The sequence below is a fragment of the Lepidochelys kempii genome, chromosome 3 (genome assembly GCF_965140285.1).
Source record: "Lepidochelys kempii isolate rLepKem1 chromosome 3, rLepKem1.hap1, whole genome shotgun sequence".
NCBI classification, from domain to species: Eukaryota; Metazoa; Chordata; order Testudines; family Cheloniidae; genus Lepidochelys; species Lepidochelys kempii.
Genome location: NC_136382.1, coordinates 26904616 through 26921715, shown reverse-complemented (window position 1 = coordinate 26921715; position 17100 = coordinate 26904616).

Sequence of the window (17100 nt, the reverse complement as noted above, 5' to 3'; positions counted from 1 at the left end):
GGAATTTTTCTCCAGCAGTGACTAATGACAGTCACATTGTCCATTTCACAAGACAGGCTACTACTGTGATATTTTTAACATGCTGGAGTAGTAGAGTGGGGGCAGATTTGTCAAAGCTACTTATTTTAGTAGGGTGACATTTATCATGAACAAGTTAGCAAATGGCTAGAATTCCTGTTTAAACACAGAAAACTTGAACTGCTTCAGTAAACATCCCAGTAGAGATAAAAGGAGGCTATAAAACTAGTTTAATTAAACCTCAATTATGATTTCTACTTTTGTTTCTCAGTAGCTTTGGTCAGATCATTATGGTGTTTATTTAAAAAAAAACAGTTTGAATTGAGAGAAGGAAGAAAACGTACCTATTGATTCTTGATTTTGCCTATGCTTTAGTAATTTTAATGTGTCTCTAAATTACTACTTAAAACTCTTAGGCACAGATATTGAGCTGCAGACAAGGAGTGTCCAGCACAGACCATAGTGGAGTTTGTGTGAGCACACACACAAAGGTGGTTGAAGTTCCATTTGGTGCCACAGATCCTGGGCCACCTGAGCACCACACATTTCCCCCCGGCATAAGTTAGGGCAGTAGAAAGTCTGCTCTAACTTTTACCATAAGAACATAAAAATGGCCCTACTGGGTCAGACCAAAGGTTCATCTAGTCCAGTATCCTGTCTTCTGACAGTGGCCAGTGCCAGGTGCCCCAGAGGGAATGAACAGAACCGGTAATCATCAAGTGATGAACCAATCATCAGCTGCTAGAATATGGCAGACAAGGATAATCAAACCACAGCCATGTCCTCTTTTCCACAGCCGTGCCCCCTAGGCTGGCCACAGAGAGCAGAGTGATGTAGGAGCTGTCCAGCCAGATTGAAGCCACCTATGAATTCACTTACAAGGGGGAATCCTCCTCTGACCAGATCCACCTGGCTTAGTGTTGCTTATGCCGAAGAATGGTACAAAGCAGCCAAAGCAAGGTTAAGAACAGCTAAGAATCAAACATGCATGGATTATGTGCCTGGAAATTAGTTATTTATGTCATTATTAGGAAGCTGTATATACAGAATGATTTCGTCCTGTATAGAGGGCCCATCAGGTCCTCAACATTTAGGCCACTGGGGTGTTGAGTGGCGTGCAGGACCATGCCTGAGCCCTCTTTACTGGTATGATGAATTTCTCCCCATACGAACTCAGCTAGAGCAAAAAGCATGTCATCATGAGATTCATACTGCACTGCCTGCCTGACAGTGATTCAGAGAACAGCTCAATCTGTTCTTAACTGGAACAAAATGTTCAAAGAGTCAGACTGATTAAGATCTGCACATATTTCCCAAATAAAATACTCTTTTTTTTGTTTGATTCAATAAATCTATTTTCCTTATACACAAATGCCAAACTCTACTAGGCATCTAACTATCAGAACTATATATCTCAAAGGATTGAGGTTAAATATATGTTTGCTGGTCAGCCTGATGGCTTATTGACTGGTTTTCAAACCTACCCTCAGATCCCTACACAATGGATCAGCAGAGAAAAGGAGTATCATTGGAAGTTGCTTTCTTACACCTTACACCACCCCCAAATATGCCTGTATGCACACATATTCACACTGAAATGTGCTACATTGTGTCCATACACCCTGTAGTATCCAGGCTGAAAGCAGCAGTATCATGATGATCTCAGTTTCAGCTGAAAAATGTTTGTAGCTTGCTATTGGGGAAGAAGGACTTTAAAATGGAGATATGTTGTCACTCAAAATAAAGGAATGAGTGAAAGCTCAACACTTGTCTTTGGGACATTCCAATAGTTATCAGGATGGTGAGGGATCTTGCTTCATGTCCCATTTTTGGGCAGGGTCAGAATGAGTAAGGGGCAGATGAAACTTGAGTGGTTTATAGCTAATATATGAAAAATACCATCCCTGAAGAGCCAAATAATAAGCTTAGCAGAAAAATCATGTATGATAAGATTGCTTGGGAGAGGAAAATGGATGGCTTATCGAGCAGGGTATTCCCATGTGATATGAATGGAGTAAGGTTAATAATTACTGAAAAATCATTTGTTTGATGAATTTCTGCAATTTTGCTGCAAATGGATTGTGGTTTTCTGAATTTGTTTCCTATTCAGAATGATTCATCAAGCTGCTCATAGATACTGGGTAATATTTGCAATTAGTTCTTAGGCTGTTCTATGTCGGCAAACAGAATGTGAAATTCAACCTGGTTTGATTAGATGGAGGTTGTGGTATGTTTCTGTATCCTGACTGCATGAACATTGTAAAAACTATCAGCATGCTGGTAAGAAAACTTATAATTACAAAGTCAAAATTTACTTTCACAACTGGCAAAAGGACCATAGAACAAGGTTCAGTATTGCCAATACACTGTAGCATTAGTCTTCTGTATTTTAAAGTGACAAACTTTTTTCCACCTATGTTCATAACAATATCAAATTACTGTCTGTCATATTCTGGAGTGTCATCCAGAGGAGTGAGGGGTTGCATCATCGCCTGCCCTGTAACCCTGGTGTCTTAAAATGCTCTGCTGCTGTAGCAACCTTGTCTGGATGCTCCCAGCTAGAATACAAGCATGCACTGAATGTTAGTGATAAGCAACCCTGGACCAGGAGCTCTGACTCAGCAGCCTGCTTATTACACCACAGCCACACTCTGGCTTCCACCAGTCTTGGTTACACCTGGCAAGATGATTCCCAACACACCCCAGTCACAAATTTTCCCACAATAATTTGCTCTACAATGTCCAGCCCTCTCCAGGACCATTCCGAGGAATCATAAGGTTTGTTTGCTCCTCTAATGGGACAAACTGCATAGTTATCACTTTAACTGGAGTTAACTAGCACTTCAGTTCAAACACAGCACTGGGTTGGTTTAGAAGATTAAAAGTAAAAACAGTTTATTAACAAAAGGAAATATGATTTAAGGGAGTTCAAGTATAGAGGATAGAGTTAGAAATGGATACAAGCAAATCAAAGTGAAAAATGTTTTCTAGAAACTAAGCCTTGACAAAACTACAATCTTGGTTCAAGGTAAGATTTTTTTACCACACTTCCTTCCTGCAAGATGGCTGACCACCTTCTAGGTCAGGACCTCCCACAAAGTCCAATTTGGTTCTTTTGTCTTCTTAGGTGAAAAATAACTTGGGGTTGTTTGCCCTTCTCTTTTATAGTCCACTAAACCTTTGAGCTGGATTCTTCTGAAGGTTACCCCCAACGTAAAGTTCATTCAAGCTGTGAGGAAGGCGCCATGGAGTCTGAAGGTGAAGGAAGTTCCATGCTGGTTTCTTCCCCTGCTGGTGTTTGCTAAAAGGCAAATTGACCTGTTTCTGCAATCTGCTCCCCATGCTATGATGCTGATTAGTTATCTCCTCCCTTAATCAGCTTGATGGCTTAGTTTACCTTTTATGTAAATGTATTCCCATTGTCTCTTACTGAACCGTGCAAGTATCTTCAAGGTGGCTGCATCACATTCCTTTGTCTAGGGTGGGGTAACTTCAGCCCTGCCTGGCAGATACACTTTAAGAACATAATTCCCAATATGTTTGTAATTTTGAATTTGTCCTCTATACTCACACCATACAATAATATTAATGATCTGTATATTATTAGCTTTTTATTGATATCTTACATGACACCTTTTAGATACTGGTTATGACATTAATGAATTGGGGCACACTGAACTGGTCAGGCCAGCTGAAACTCACTATTTGATACCAGTGAAACCCTTGCCTCTTGCATTGGGATTCTATTAGGGTCACACTGGCATAAGGGTGGAGTTGATAACAGTGGATATTGTATAGAACTATTCCTTTCACTGTGAGCTTTCTGAATGCCAATTATTTTAACAAGATACTTTGTTTGGTATTAACACAGATTAATAATTTTTGTTTCTGTAGTTATTACATATCATAAGCAAACTTTACCTAATGGGTTGCTTAGACACTGAAATAAATAAGTGAGACATTAATTAGAAATAACTGACCAATTATATACAGAAATACCATTGAAACTGTGACTTGAATATGATCTAGTTCAGCTTCATCAACAAATTACTGTGTATAGTTCCTTTATGTTATTCAGCTGGTTGAATATAATTTGTGACAATTGAAATAAAGTGATAAGTACTTTGTTTACCTTAGACACTGGAACAGTCCGTAGTTTCTTGTGACTTCAAAGGGAGTGGTATGGAACATTCGGTCTCAAAAGTGAAAAAAAAAGGAGGATTTGAGTTTATTTCCTGGTTTTGTGGAAAAAATGAAAATTTCAACAGTGCATCTTTGCTTGTTTTCAGTGTAAACATTTTTTTTAACAAAAACTACGATGTGGCATCAGAGGAAGGTCTTATGGAAGAGCCACAAAATAAACAAACATTTTCCACAAACTCACTTACCTAACCCTAGTGGGACTAGAGATATGGCCACTATAATATAGAGCTAGCTGAAAATTTTCTTACCAGAGTTTTCCATCAGAAAAATTCCATTTAATTTAAATCTTCTGCAGTAATGTGTTACTTTCAACAACATTTTGTTAAAAGTAAAATGGATATGAGGCATTGATAAAATCAAAGTGTTCTTTTTTGATATTTTCAGAATAAAATATTTTAGTTTTTCATTTGAAAATACGTTTTTGTTTTGAAGTTTATTTTATATTATTAAAAATAAGAAGTCAAAAGCAAAACAAAACATTTTCAGTTAATTTTATTTTGCAAAAGTCTTATTGTATAGGAAATTTCAAAATTCTCTTTTTTCATTCCAATTTGGACCAAAACCAAAGTTTGAAATTATAGCATTTCCTGCAAAGTAGAAATTCCAGTTCTTTCACAGCCCTAGAAATAAAGTAAATATGTGATGAAATTGTAGCAGCTACTTAAGACTCTAAGACGATGATAACGATATGAAAATAATTTCACTTCTTTTGGCAGTACTCGTCACACGCTTGATTAGAAATATTATAGGGAAAGCATCTGCTCAGAACCTGAGCTATAAAGACAATACTTCTACATTAAAATAGAGAGAGGAAGCAATAATAGGCCTGTATCACTGTGAAATAATAGCAAAGAAAGCATCCTCATCAGCTTTTAACAGGACTGTACTCAGCAAATAAATAGATTACAATGGCTCTATCTCAGTCTTGATCCCTGATTTGGATCAAAGTCACTTCTATAGAGAGACTCATGCTCTGCATCCAGTATTCCCAGATATCTATAACCCCTGTTACTGTTTCATGCACTGAAAATTTGTCTGTACTGTTATCGCTACAAAGGACATTGTCCTATCAAGACAGATTAATTCTAAAAGAAGAATCCCTTTTGTAGAGGATGAGGCCGTAATAGATGAAGAGGTTATGAATGTTCTGCCTCTCCCTGGGATTTCAAACAGCCATAATACACAAGTCAAAATCTAAAGGTAAATAAGGCACTTTCATAACTCAAAGGCCAGATTACTGCAATAAGCTTTATTTGAGTATATACTTAAAAACCAATAACAGCTTGCCGCTACTGTAGAACAGAGTGGCACGACTGCTCAAAGGGCTGCAGGAGTCAATGATGCCTACGTTCTAAGAATTGCACTAGCTACCTCTTTTCCTGCTAGGGCACCTCAGGGCCCATTAGTCTTTAAAGCTGTAAGTAACAGCTGTTGCTCCTTACCTCATTATTGCAGGTGGAAGAACCAAAGCATTGAACGCTGAACTTAGGGGAAGCAGGGTCAAGATGACTCAGAGATTTGGGGGCATAAAAGAAGCTGTGATCTCTCCCCCCAAACATGTCACTGAAGATTTTGTGAGGGTCATGGTGGGTGTGGAACAGAGTTGCAGGGTATTGTGGCAATGCAGTTACTCTGAGCAAGTAAATTGTACTGACCAGGCCAAATTTCAGAAGCCAATGGGAGTTTGATATTGATTTCAGCATGACCAAGACCTGGCCCATTATCTTTAAGAAAGATAATTTAAAAAACAAGAGTCATTTTCCACCCTGAGATACACACAACTCCTACTGAAGCCATTTCAATATTTAAATAGAAATCCACAATCGTCCCGCAAAGCTTGGGGAATGACATTGACATTCATAAAGTTGCAGCAACGTTAATTTTCAGAATCAGAAGGTGGAGGAGACATTTTGCACTAGCTGTTATTTCCCGCAATATCGGGGGAATCCTGCTTTAAAACCTACCCTTAAAAAAGGGTTAAAAATCAGCAGCCTCTTAGATAGAATCATAGAATCATAGAATATCAGGGTTGGAAGGGACCCCAGAAGGTCATCTAGTCCAACCCCCTGCTCGAAGCAGGACCAATTCCCAGTTAAATCATCCCAGCCAGGGCTTTGTCAAGCCTGACCTTAAAAACCTCTAAGGAAGGAGATTCTACCACCTCCCTAGGTAACGCATTCCAGTGTTTCACCACCCTCTTAGTGAAAAAGTTTTTCCTAATATCCAATCTAAACCTCCCCCACTGCAACTTGAGACCATTACTCCTCGTTCTGTCATCTGCTACCATTGAGAACAGTCTAGAGCCACCCTCTTTGGAACCCCCTTTCAGGTAGTTGAAAGCAGCTATCAAATCCCCCCTCATTCTTCTCTTCTGCAGGCTAAACAATCCCAGCTCCCTCAGCCTCTCCTCATAACTCATGTGTTCCAGACCCCTAATCATTTTTGTTGCCCTTCGCTGGACTCTCTCCAATTTATCCACATCCTTCTTGAAGTGTGGGGCCCAAAACTGGACACAGTACTCCAGATGAGGCCTCACCAATGTCGAATAGAGGGGAACGATCACGTCCCTCGATCTGCTCGCTATGCCCCTACTTATACATCCCAAAATGCCATTGGCCTTCTTGGCAACAAGGGCACACTGCTGACTCATATCCAGCTTCTCGTCCACTGCCACCCCTAGGTCCTCTTCCGCAGAACTGCTGCCTAGCCATTCGGTCCCTAGTCTGTAGCTGTGCATTGGGTTCTTCCATCCTAAGTGCAGGACCCTGCACTTATCCTTATTGAACCTCATCAGATTTCTTTTGGCCCAATCCTCCAATTTGTCTAGGTCCTTCTGTATCCTATCCCTCCCCTCCAGCGTATCTGCCTCTCCTCCCAGTTTAGTATCATCCGCAAATTTGCTGAGAGTGCAATCCACACCATCCTCCAGATCATTTATGAAGATATTGAACAAAACCGGCCCCAGGACTGACCCTTGGGGCACTCCACTTGATACCGGCTACCAACTAGACATGGAGCCATTGATCACTACCCGTTGAGCCCGACAATCTAGCCAGCTTTCTACCCACCTTATAGTGCATTCATCCAGCCCATACTTCCTTAACTTGCTGACAAGAATACTGTGGGAGACTGTGTCAAAAGCTTTGCTAAAGTCAAGAAACAATACATCCACTGCTTTCCCTTCATCCACAGAACCAGTAATCTCATCATAAAAGGCGATTAGATTAGTCAGGCATGACCTTCCCTTGGTGAATCCATGCTGGCTGTTCCTGATCACTTTCCTCTCATGCAAGTGCTTCAGGATTGATTCTTTGAGGACCTGCTCCATGATTTTTCCAGGGACTGAGGTGAGGCTGACTGGCCTGTAGTTCCCAGGATCCTCCTTCTTCCCTTTTTTAAAGATTGGCACTACATTAGCCTTTTTCCAGTCATCCGGGACTTCCCCGGTTCGCCACGAGTTTTCAAAGATAATGGCCAATGGCTCTGCAATCACAGCCGCCAATTCCTTCAGCACTCTCGGATGCAACTCGTCCGGCCCCATGGACTTGTGCACGTCCAGCTTTTCTAAATAGTCCCTAACCACCTCAATGTGTGAAACTGCACTACTTCTTCAGTTAGGTAAAGCGTAGATGTTTCTCCTATTAGTACCTACATATTTAGGGCTCATCTTTCTCCTCAGACTTGTGGAAATGACTCTCACTGAATAAGTTGGAGTCATGTGCTACCAAGGGTGGAACTAGTCCCTTCATGTAAAATGATAATAGGTTTGGATTTATTTTTCTTTCTTTAACTGTGAATATTATCAGGTTTAAAAAAGTGAAGTCCTTTGTGTTTTAAGTTCTCAAAACAAACAACTCACACTTATTTAATGAATTCTTAGCTTTATTGGCATAATACCATTGTCCAGCATAATCATTCAGAAAAAAGTCTTTTAATTAAGAGATCTGCTTTGGTACATTTACACTTGTGCTGGTATTATGTTTCCTTTCCACTATATGTTTGCTCAGCTCTGCCCAGAGCACGCTCAACTGTTTGTACAGTAACAGAACTCCATTTCTCCAACAAAGATAAAAGAGTGGCTAGAAATAGAAGAACTCAGCTGATAAAACTAACAATGGATATACAGGGCAGTTTTGCACTTAAAGGAGATTTTTTTCCAAAGTAGATTAGGACTGTCAGTTTACTTCTTCACATGTTTGTATTGCACGGCACTGAAATGGAATACAAATAAATATAGTATGTAGCAAGACCTCTGTGGGTTAAACAAATGAAAACATAACCAACTTTTGCCCTATGCAAGGACTTGTTCCTACAAAGGCACTTGCTCTGCTTTGACATTTAAATCTATAGCTAGATATTAGAGAGCAGCAAAACAGCTCTGGAATGATTTGGGGACTAGACGTCCAATCCGCAGGAATAAGGAGCACCACGAGAAGGCTGCATGGGAAAGGAAAGATGGTCCAGTGGTTAAAATGCTAGCTTAGTGTGAGCAGGACCTAGATTTCATTCCTGCTTTGCCACAAACATTATATATGATCTCTGGTCTGGTTATACAAAAGGAGTTAGGAATGATCCTGAGCACCACAGTGCCTAACTGTTAGGTGCCTGGAAAAGCGCTGCGATTTACAAAACCTGAGTTAGGCACCTAAGCTCCTGTGAAATGAATGGGGAGAAACAGGTACCTTAGAACGTGATGCCTAAGCCAACCTATGGGAGATGATGACAATATAGGTGTGTGCTAAACTCTGCCCCCTTGAGGGAGATTGGTGCCTATATCCAGTCTGTAGGGAGGTGAATGTCTCTGCTTTTGATTCACAGCTGGGAACCTTCTTCAGAGTTTGGCTTTGTGCATAGGTGCCTAAGAGGAAGAGGTGTCCCACCCCCTTGTAACTTGTGGCCTATGGTTAGAGCACTCACTTGGGATGCGAAAGACCCAGGTTCAATTCTCCACTCTCTGCCAGAGGGGGAAGAAAGGATTTGACCAGGGTCTGCCACCTCTCAGGAAAGTTCTCTAATCACTGACCTATGGGATATCCTGATGTGGGCACTCTCAGTCTCTCCTGTTGAAGCTGTTCCACTGTGTATAAATAGAGAAAGAGGGACTGCAGCAGAGATATTGGAATCAGGGTCTCCCACCACCTTTGTGGGTGCCCAAACCATAGGACTACAGTCATTCTCAGTCTCTCTGTGGATCGACGACTGTTCCACAGTGGATAAATACTTAAATAGTCATTGAGCCAGAGAGTGAGAATGACTCTGTAGTCCAGTGATTAAAGCACTCTGCTGAGACTGGGAGACCCCTGTTCAAATTTTTCCTCCCCCTCTTCCTGAAGGGGGAATAGAACCTGGGTCTCCCACCTCCCAGGCAAGTAAACCAAACACAGGGATACGAACTATAAGGCAAGCAATGCCTCCACCACCTCTTCCCTCCTTGGACCTATCTTACCCCCTATGTTGCACCTACTTAGTGAGAGCCAGGCTGGGCAGCATGCTTTTAGCGCCATGCGGACATACCCTTTTAGGCATCAAGTGAGTTGAGGCACCTGCAGGTTTGGCAGATCATAGTTGAGCCAAAGCAGGGACTTAGGCCCCTAAAACAGGGACTTAGGTACCTAACTCCTTTTGTGAATCCAGCTGTATGCCTCAGGTCCTCCTCTGTAAAAAGGAGATAATAGTACTTCCCCGCATCACAGGGATGTTGTCAAGTGCTCAGATACCATAGTGACCATATAAATACCTAAGGTAACTTTTGGTACATTTTGTGCTAAACTAATTTTTCCTTTTCTGGCCCATCATAAATAATACCAAGTTTCTGCCTTGAATTGTCACCTCCCAGTGATGATGGAAAATCCTGATTTGCTGTTAATACTGTCAGGTTTCAGAGTAACAGCGATGTTAGTCTGTATTCGCAAAAAGAAAAGGAGTACTTGTGGCACCTTAGAGACTAACCAATTTTTTGAGCATTCGATGAAGTGAGCTGTAGCTCACGAAAGCTTATGCTCAAATAAATTGGTTCGTCTCTAAGGTGCCACAAGTACTCCTTTTCTTTTTGTTAATACTATGACATTGCTACTGGCCTTCTTTGTGGGGATGGTGAAGCTTTCTAGACTGAAGTCACAGGATACATGTGACAATCCAGTCCTGCAGGCTTTATTAATGAAAGTGGTCTTACTGACATCAGTGGATTTACTCAGAGATAGGTTACAGCAATCTGGATCTTACTTTGCCTTCATTAAAAACACAACAGCATATTACATGAGGACACAAAACAAACACCATTATGTTTGGGAGCATGACTGTAGAATATAAGGGTGATTTTATATGAGTAAGAGCATGGGAATCTGGCTCTGAAAAGTTTAAGTAAAATGTTCTCTTATTTTGTAATAACAAAGGTATTTTTGAAGACTATGCTTCAATGTAATAATGCAGTGACTTAAGGCAAAAATAACCAGTGCATCTGAAATCAAGGATATTCTCAGTAATTTACACTCTACTTTTTTTGTTTTCACAATAGTGTGAGCTATGGATAGAATACCAGCACTAGCTTTCCATTTTGTAGCTTTTAGAAATTGTTGTTAATCGAATCTGAATGAAATGTTTTGTATGCACTGTTTCTTAGCACCTAATATTGCATATTGTTAAATATACACTTCCCTGGTATCTCTGATCTGTAAGCACTAGCTCATATTTAGTAGAACTAATGTTGAGATTACCATGTAAGGGCATTGGAAACTCAATCTGCTCTGCTTGCTATGTATCTGAAAGCAACCTTAAGTTGCTACATGTGTTCTTGCTACTGACCCTTAGAAACTTACCTCTCACACAAAGAACAACCGCTCTGCTAAGATAATGATCAGCCATTGGTATTTTGTTCACTCTTCTGCTAAGACTTACCTTAGCTTTTGAATAATAACTTCACACTGTTGAACCCTTTACATGGAAAATATTTTTTAAAACATGTAATGTCTTTATATATGTTTCACATGTGTATCTCATTAGAATTTATGAGCCCTTCTGGTCTTAACAAGATTTTATTTGAAAAAAAAAAAAAACAAACCCCACCCGCCCCAAATAAACCCTAACACAAGAACCTCTGAGAAAGGAGCAGGCAGCCTGATTGCTTTTTCAAGTGTTTCTGATTCTTTTTATTTGCATGGAGGGGAAAAAATGTGTTGTGAAAAAAAATAACATCATCAAGATCCACTGTTCCAGGTAAAGCCATAGTACAGTAGCTGATTTATTCGCCTTGAGTGAAAGAATTGAGCATACTAGTATTCACAATGCAACCCCAAATATTCAAAATTCAGAAATTCCCATAGCCTTTAAGGCTTGCCTCAAAAATTCTTGAGTGGCTTAAAAATATGCAAATTTAAAACCAATACATTGTGTTTCTTCTATTCATCTTCTCTTTGCTGAGCCTTTAGGGTGCCCATTGGTCACTTTTTTCAAGCTTTGTCCTACAACTTACTTTTTTTACATAATGAAAGTTTTCAGAGTAGCAGCCGTGTTAGTCTGTATTCGCAAAAAGAAAAGGAGTACTTGTGGCACCTTAGAGACTAACAAATGTTTTCCTCCCCGCTCTCCTGCTGGTAATAGCTCACCTTAAGTGATCACTTTCGTTACAGTGTGTATGGTAACACCCATTGTTTCATGTTCTCTATAAATCTCTCCACTGTATTTTCCACTGAATGCATCCGATGAAGTGAGCTGTAGCTCACGAAAGCTTATGCTCAAATAAATTGGTTAGTCTCTAAGGTGCCACAAGTCCTCCTTTTCTTTTTATAATGAAAGTTGAGATTCTTCCATCATTACAGGACTTCTAGTCAGGACTGGGGCTGCATTTTGCTAGGTGCTGCACAAACCCATAAGATAATGGATCTGATCCACCACTGCATTGTTCTAGTTTCAGTGGAGTAATAGACTGGTGACTCAGGCCCAAGAGGTCCCTTGCCCCCAAAGAGTTTATAGTCTACCCTAAGACACAATATCATGTGTGAGTTTACCAAACAGTAGGAGTGAAGCAGTAAGGAGAATGAAACCAACAGTGATAATATTGTGCATTTATCCCACCTACAAGTATGCACAACTTGGGGGCAAATTCTCTTTTGACTTCAGTCCTTTGAAATCAATAGAATTATACCAGCAGACAATGTGGCTTTTGACGTTCACATTCAAGTGTGTAATTTTATAGGTATTATACTTTTAATAACCTCTGCCTGCTTCTAATTTCATTTTATTCCAATGGCATTTTTTAAAACTGCTTCCTGTCTCTGCATTCTCTCTCCTAAACATCTGCCTATTTCTATCACTTTTCTTTCTAAATCTCTGCTTGTCTTTCTTGATCTTTAAAAACTTCTGTGTGGAGTTGGCATTTTAACCTCTGCTTTTTCAACATCTATCCACAATCTCATAACAGCTGGGCAGGTACTGAGTTGTGAATACTGTTCCTGACCATCTAAAAATTAGGCACAATCAATTATTTTTGCTATCCTGTCTCCCACCCACCCTACCCTTGGGTGCTTTTTGTCTCATCCTCCTGTTATGTCTTGTAAACTGTAAAATCAGTGGGGCAGAGACTGTCCTTTACTCTATGTTTGTACAGCATCTAGTACAATGAGGCTCCAAGATTAAATTAAATAATATTTTTAACATCAACCTGTTTCTATTCTGTTTGTTTATTTGTTAAATGATTGTAACCCCTTATCTTGTCTCCCTCTCCTTCTTTTAAAACAGTGTTTCCAAACTTGGGATGTCGCTTGTTCAGGGAAAGCCCCTGGCAGGCTGGGCTGGTTTGTTTACCTGCCGCGTCTGCAAGTTTGGCCGATCTTGGCTCCCACTAGCCGAGGTTTGCTGCTCCAGGCCAATGAGGGCTGCGGGAAGTGGCGGCCAGTACGTCCTAAACAAGCGGCTTGCCAAGTTTGGGAAACACTGCTTTAAAACATCTACCTATTTTTATTAGGGCAAATATTTCCCTCTTGGCTGATTTTGTTAACTTCAGGAAAGTGTCTGTCTCAGGTTTCTTTTGAGTTGTTTCATGCAGTGAGTCTTGCATGTCTTCTGCATCATATGAGCAACAATGTTGAAGACATTCCCTATGCATCACAGGGCATCTCCCAGAGGCCCTTAGATGAAACTGATACAGTGAGGAATTGGCCTCATTACATTTTAAGTATTTCCTTTAAACAGGGGAGGCCAGTGAAGTCAAGGAAAAGTGACTCCTAATTCTGAATTCCAAGTTTATTATTGCAATTGATTTGTTCGTATTGCATTTTGTCTGTACACATTTAGGGAGAAATTTTCAAAAGAGATTTAGAAGCACAAGCCACATTGAAAATCAGGGGGATTTAAGCTCCTAAATCCCTACACTTTTGAAAATTTCCCTCTTGTTAAGTATTTTGTGTGGGTGTAACAAGGCAGGGCTTCTCCCAGCTCCCAAATATGCACAACTGCACTCACAGCCTTTCAGGCAGACAGTTTTATTATCCAAACTTAAAAATGGTTTCTTAGCTCACCCTGGACTATAAGCCCCAAGGTATTTTTCCCCTTTACTTTTCAGGTTCTCACTACCTTCCCAGCCGGGGAACTCTAGCAGTCTTCTTCTCCATTGCTTCCTAGCTCTGAATCACTAGATCTTTCCTTCCCCAGACTCAGGTACCCTCTTTTAAAGCTTAACTTGGGTCATCTGATACAGCACAAGCAAACTGGCCCAGCTTCCTCTTAAAGGATCAGTGTCATGCTAGGGCACTGGGATTTTCAGAAGTGCTCAGTATTGACCCAAGTCTGCTCTTATGGACATCAACCACTGAACTCCATGGAGGCAGAATTAGGTCAAGACTGAGGATTTTGGAAAACCCCATGATGGATATATTTGGTGAGGTTTCCAAATATAAAATTATTTTCTTTGTTGGGTGCCATTTAGGCTGTATTTTCCTCTCAGACATTAATTGTACTTTTGCAATAGGAATTGTATATTCTTTAAGATAAAGTATCTTACCCAGATCTGTTCTCATATAATGCATGGTGTTTCAGCTGACTTCAGTGGCATCCTGCTTGCATGTCTGAAGGCAGAATTTGGCTCTTTGACTTGAATGTTTGTATCCTTACCCAACACCAGAAGTACACCACTTGGAGTACACCAGATTTTCAAAATATGGGCTCTGTTTGTGCACATGCAGCTTTGAACAGTCACTTACATGTGCAATTTTTGTGCATGAAGCTGATATAACTGACATGTGCAGGCTGCATTGTGGGTGCAAATGGAAAACCATACACTTGCCTGTGATCCATATCTAATTTTTATGTACCCAAATGTAGTTGGCATCTTTAAAGTTCTACCCTATTGGGTTAAAAGGGGCACTTTGATCATTTGGAACTGGGAGAGATCAAGCAAATCTGGGGCCCTGTTCAAAGTTACTCAATTCTTCTCCCATCCACTGTAAATCCAGGATTCATTATTCAACCTTCTCCTCCCATCTGCCTCAAATTGCTTTACCATGTCAGCTATGGTGATTTGGTCCTATCATGTTTGGAGGAAGCAAAACAGATTTCCTGATCCCTTGGGCTGCCCCTTCTCTAGGGTTGCTAATTTTGGTTGGATGCATTCCTGGAGGCTTCATCACATGACATAATCTTTACTTAAAGATTAATCTTTAATTCCTGGAGACTCCAGGACAATCCTGGAGGGTTGGCAACCCTATAAAAGTTCTGCGACATCTGTCAGAATACCTCACTCTTTCAAGGTTTATCTCAGTAATACAAACACACAAGGCTTCTCCCTATGTGACCTTTCCTTGCTGGCTAGTCCAAAGCCCAAGCACATTGGTTGGTTAGGCTGTTAAGTATTTTTCATGGCAATTTGCACACACTGTGCTTTACAGCTGATTCAGCTACTGATAATTCAAGACCTCTTTGCGCCACTTGCTGCATATCTTTATAGTGTAAGATAACATTTCGGAGCTCTCCAATTTAACTAAGACCTTGTCTACATACAAATTTGCACCAGTTTAATTAAAACCAGAGCAAACCCTTATGTGGACCCTCTCATTTTGGTTTAAGAATTGTTTATTTTGATTTTGCTGAACCTGTTCCTAATTTCTTAAACAAAATGGAAAGACATTTGTTCTAAACCAAAGTAAGAGCATTCACACAGCCTTTTGCAGTCGTGCACGTGTAGCTGTAGCACTGCAGTGTAGAAACTTACTACAGCAACAGAAGGGACTCCTCCATTGGAGTAAATTAACCTCCACAAGAGGAGGTAGCTAAGTCGACAGAAGAATTCTTCCGTTGACCTAGTGGTGTCTACACCAAGGTTTAGGGAGGCGTAATTACATTGCACAGGGGCTTGAAATTTTTCACAGTCCTATCTTTGTAGTGCGGACCAGCCTTCAGTCAGTTTAATAATAACCACTTTAATTAATATGCTGCAACTCCATGTTAGACACGCTCTATTTGTCTTAATGATTATGGGGTTGTCCAGATTAGGAAGATTTGCTCTGATAGATATGTTGGCACCTAATGTAAACCTATTGCAACAGTGCAAAATGGGGCTTGTATGCAGTATGTCTGCACTGATATAGTTAACCCAGTGCGCAAATTTCCCTCAGCTAGACAAGCCTGATGGCCCATGTGAACCCCTCCGGGGCAAAATAGCATGGAGGGAAGCAAAGTGATTTCAAAACTGCAAGTAGCATTGATGCTCAATCTTTCACAGATCTTGGAGGGATAAGGGACCTGCAGCTTAATGGGGTGTTTCCACCTTCCCCTGCACTCACCTGTCAAGCTTGCACATTTTCTGAGGAGGGTTCAGAACTGCAGAAACTACACAGACTAGGGACATCCTGCCTACTTACCTGTACTCTCATTTGTGCATCCCTATAGTTTTACATCCATCCACACTGCACAACCAATACAAGAGTCTTTAACACATGGCTTGGATTGTCTCTCACACACTTTGGATCAGTTTCATTCCTGTGTAAAAAGAAAAGGAGGACTTGTGGCACCTTAGAGACTAACCAATTTATTAGAGCATGAGCTTTCGTGAGCTACAGCTCACTTCCTCAGATGCATATCGTGGAAACTGCAGCAGGCTTTATATATACACAGAGAATATGAAACAATACCTATTCCCACCCCACTGTCCTGCTGGTAATAGCTTATCTAAAGTGATTTCCAGCACAAATCCAGGTTTTCTCACCCTCCACCCCCCCACACAAATTCACTCTCCTGCTAGTGAATTTGTGTGGGGGGGTGGAGGGTGAGAAAACCTGGATTTGTGCTGGAAATCACTTTAGATAAGCTATTACCAGCAGGACAGTGGGGTGGGAATAGGTATTGTTTCATATTCTCTGTGTATATATAAAGCCTGCTGCAGTTTCCACGATATGCATCTGAGGAAGTGAGCTGTAGCTCACGAAAGCTCATGCTCTAATAAATTGGTTAGTCTCTAAGGTGCCACAAGTCCTCCTTTTCTTTTTGCGAATACAGACTAACACGGCTGTTACTCTGATTCCTGTGTAAATCCACTAAAATCAAGGGACTTGTCGTAAGGAACAATTTAGTTCTTATCTTTTGTGTATTTCAGTTAATTAACTACATGAATTAATAAAATTAATTTAAAAATCAAATCAAACCATTCTTCCTTGGAGAGGGGAGGAAGGTTTTTAGATGATGTTCAGGGAAAAACACTTCTTAATTGAAAACAAAACCCCAGCTAAATTAAAGCAACATCTTGGGTGGTTTGCTAATCATGTTAGCAATTTGGGGCTTGCTGACTCTTTCAGAGCAAGAGTGAAAACATTTGCACTTTAAACTCAATCCCCAGAGGAAATTGTCTGAGCAGAGGCTATGAGCCAGATCAGTTGGTGACTTCAGTGGTGGGAA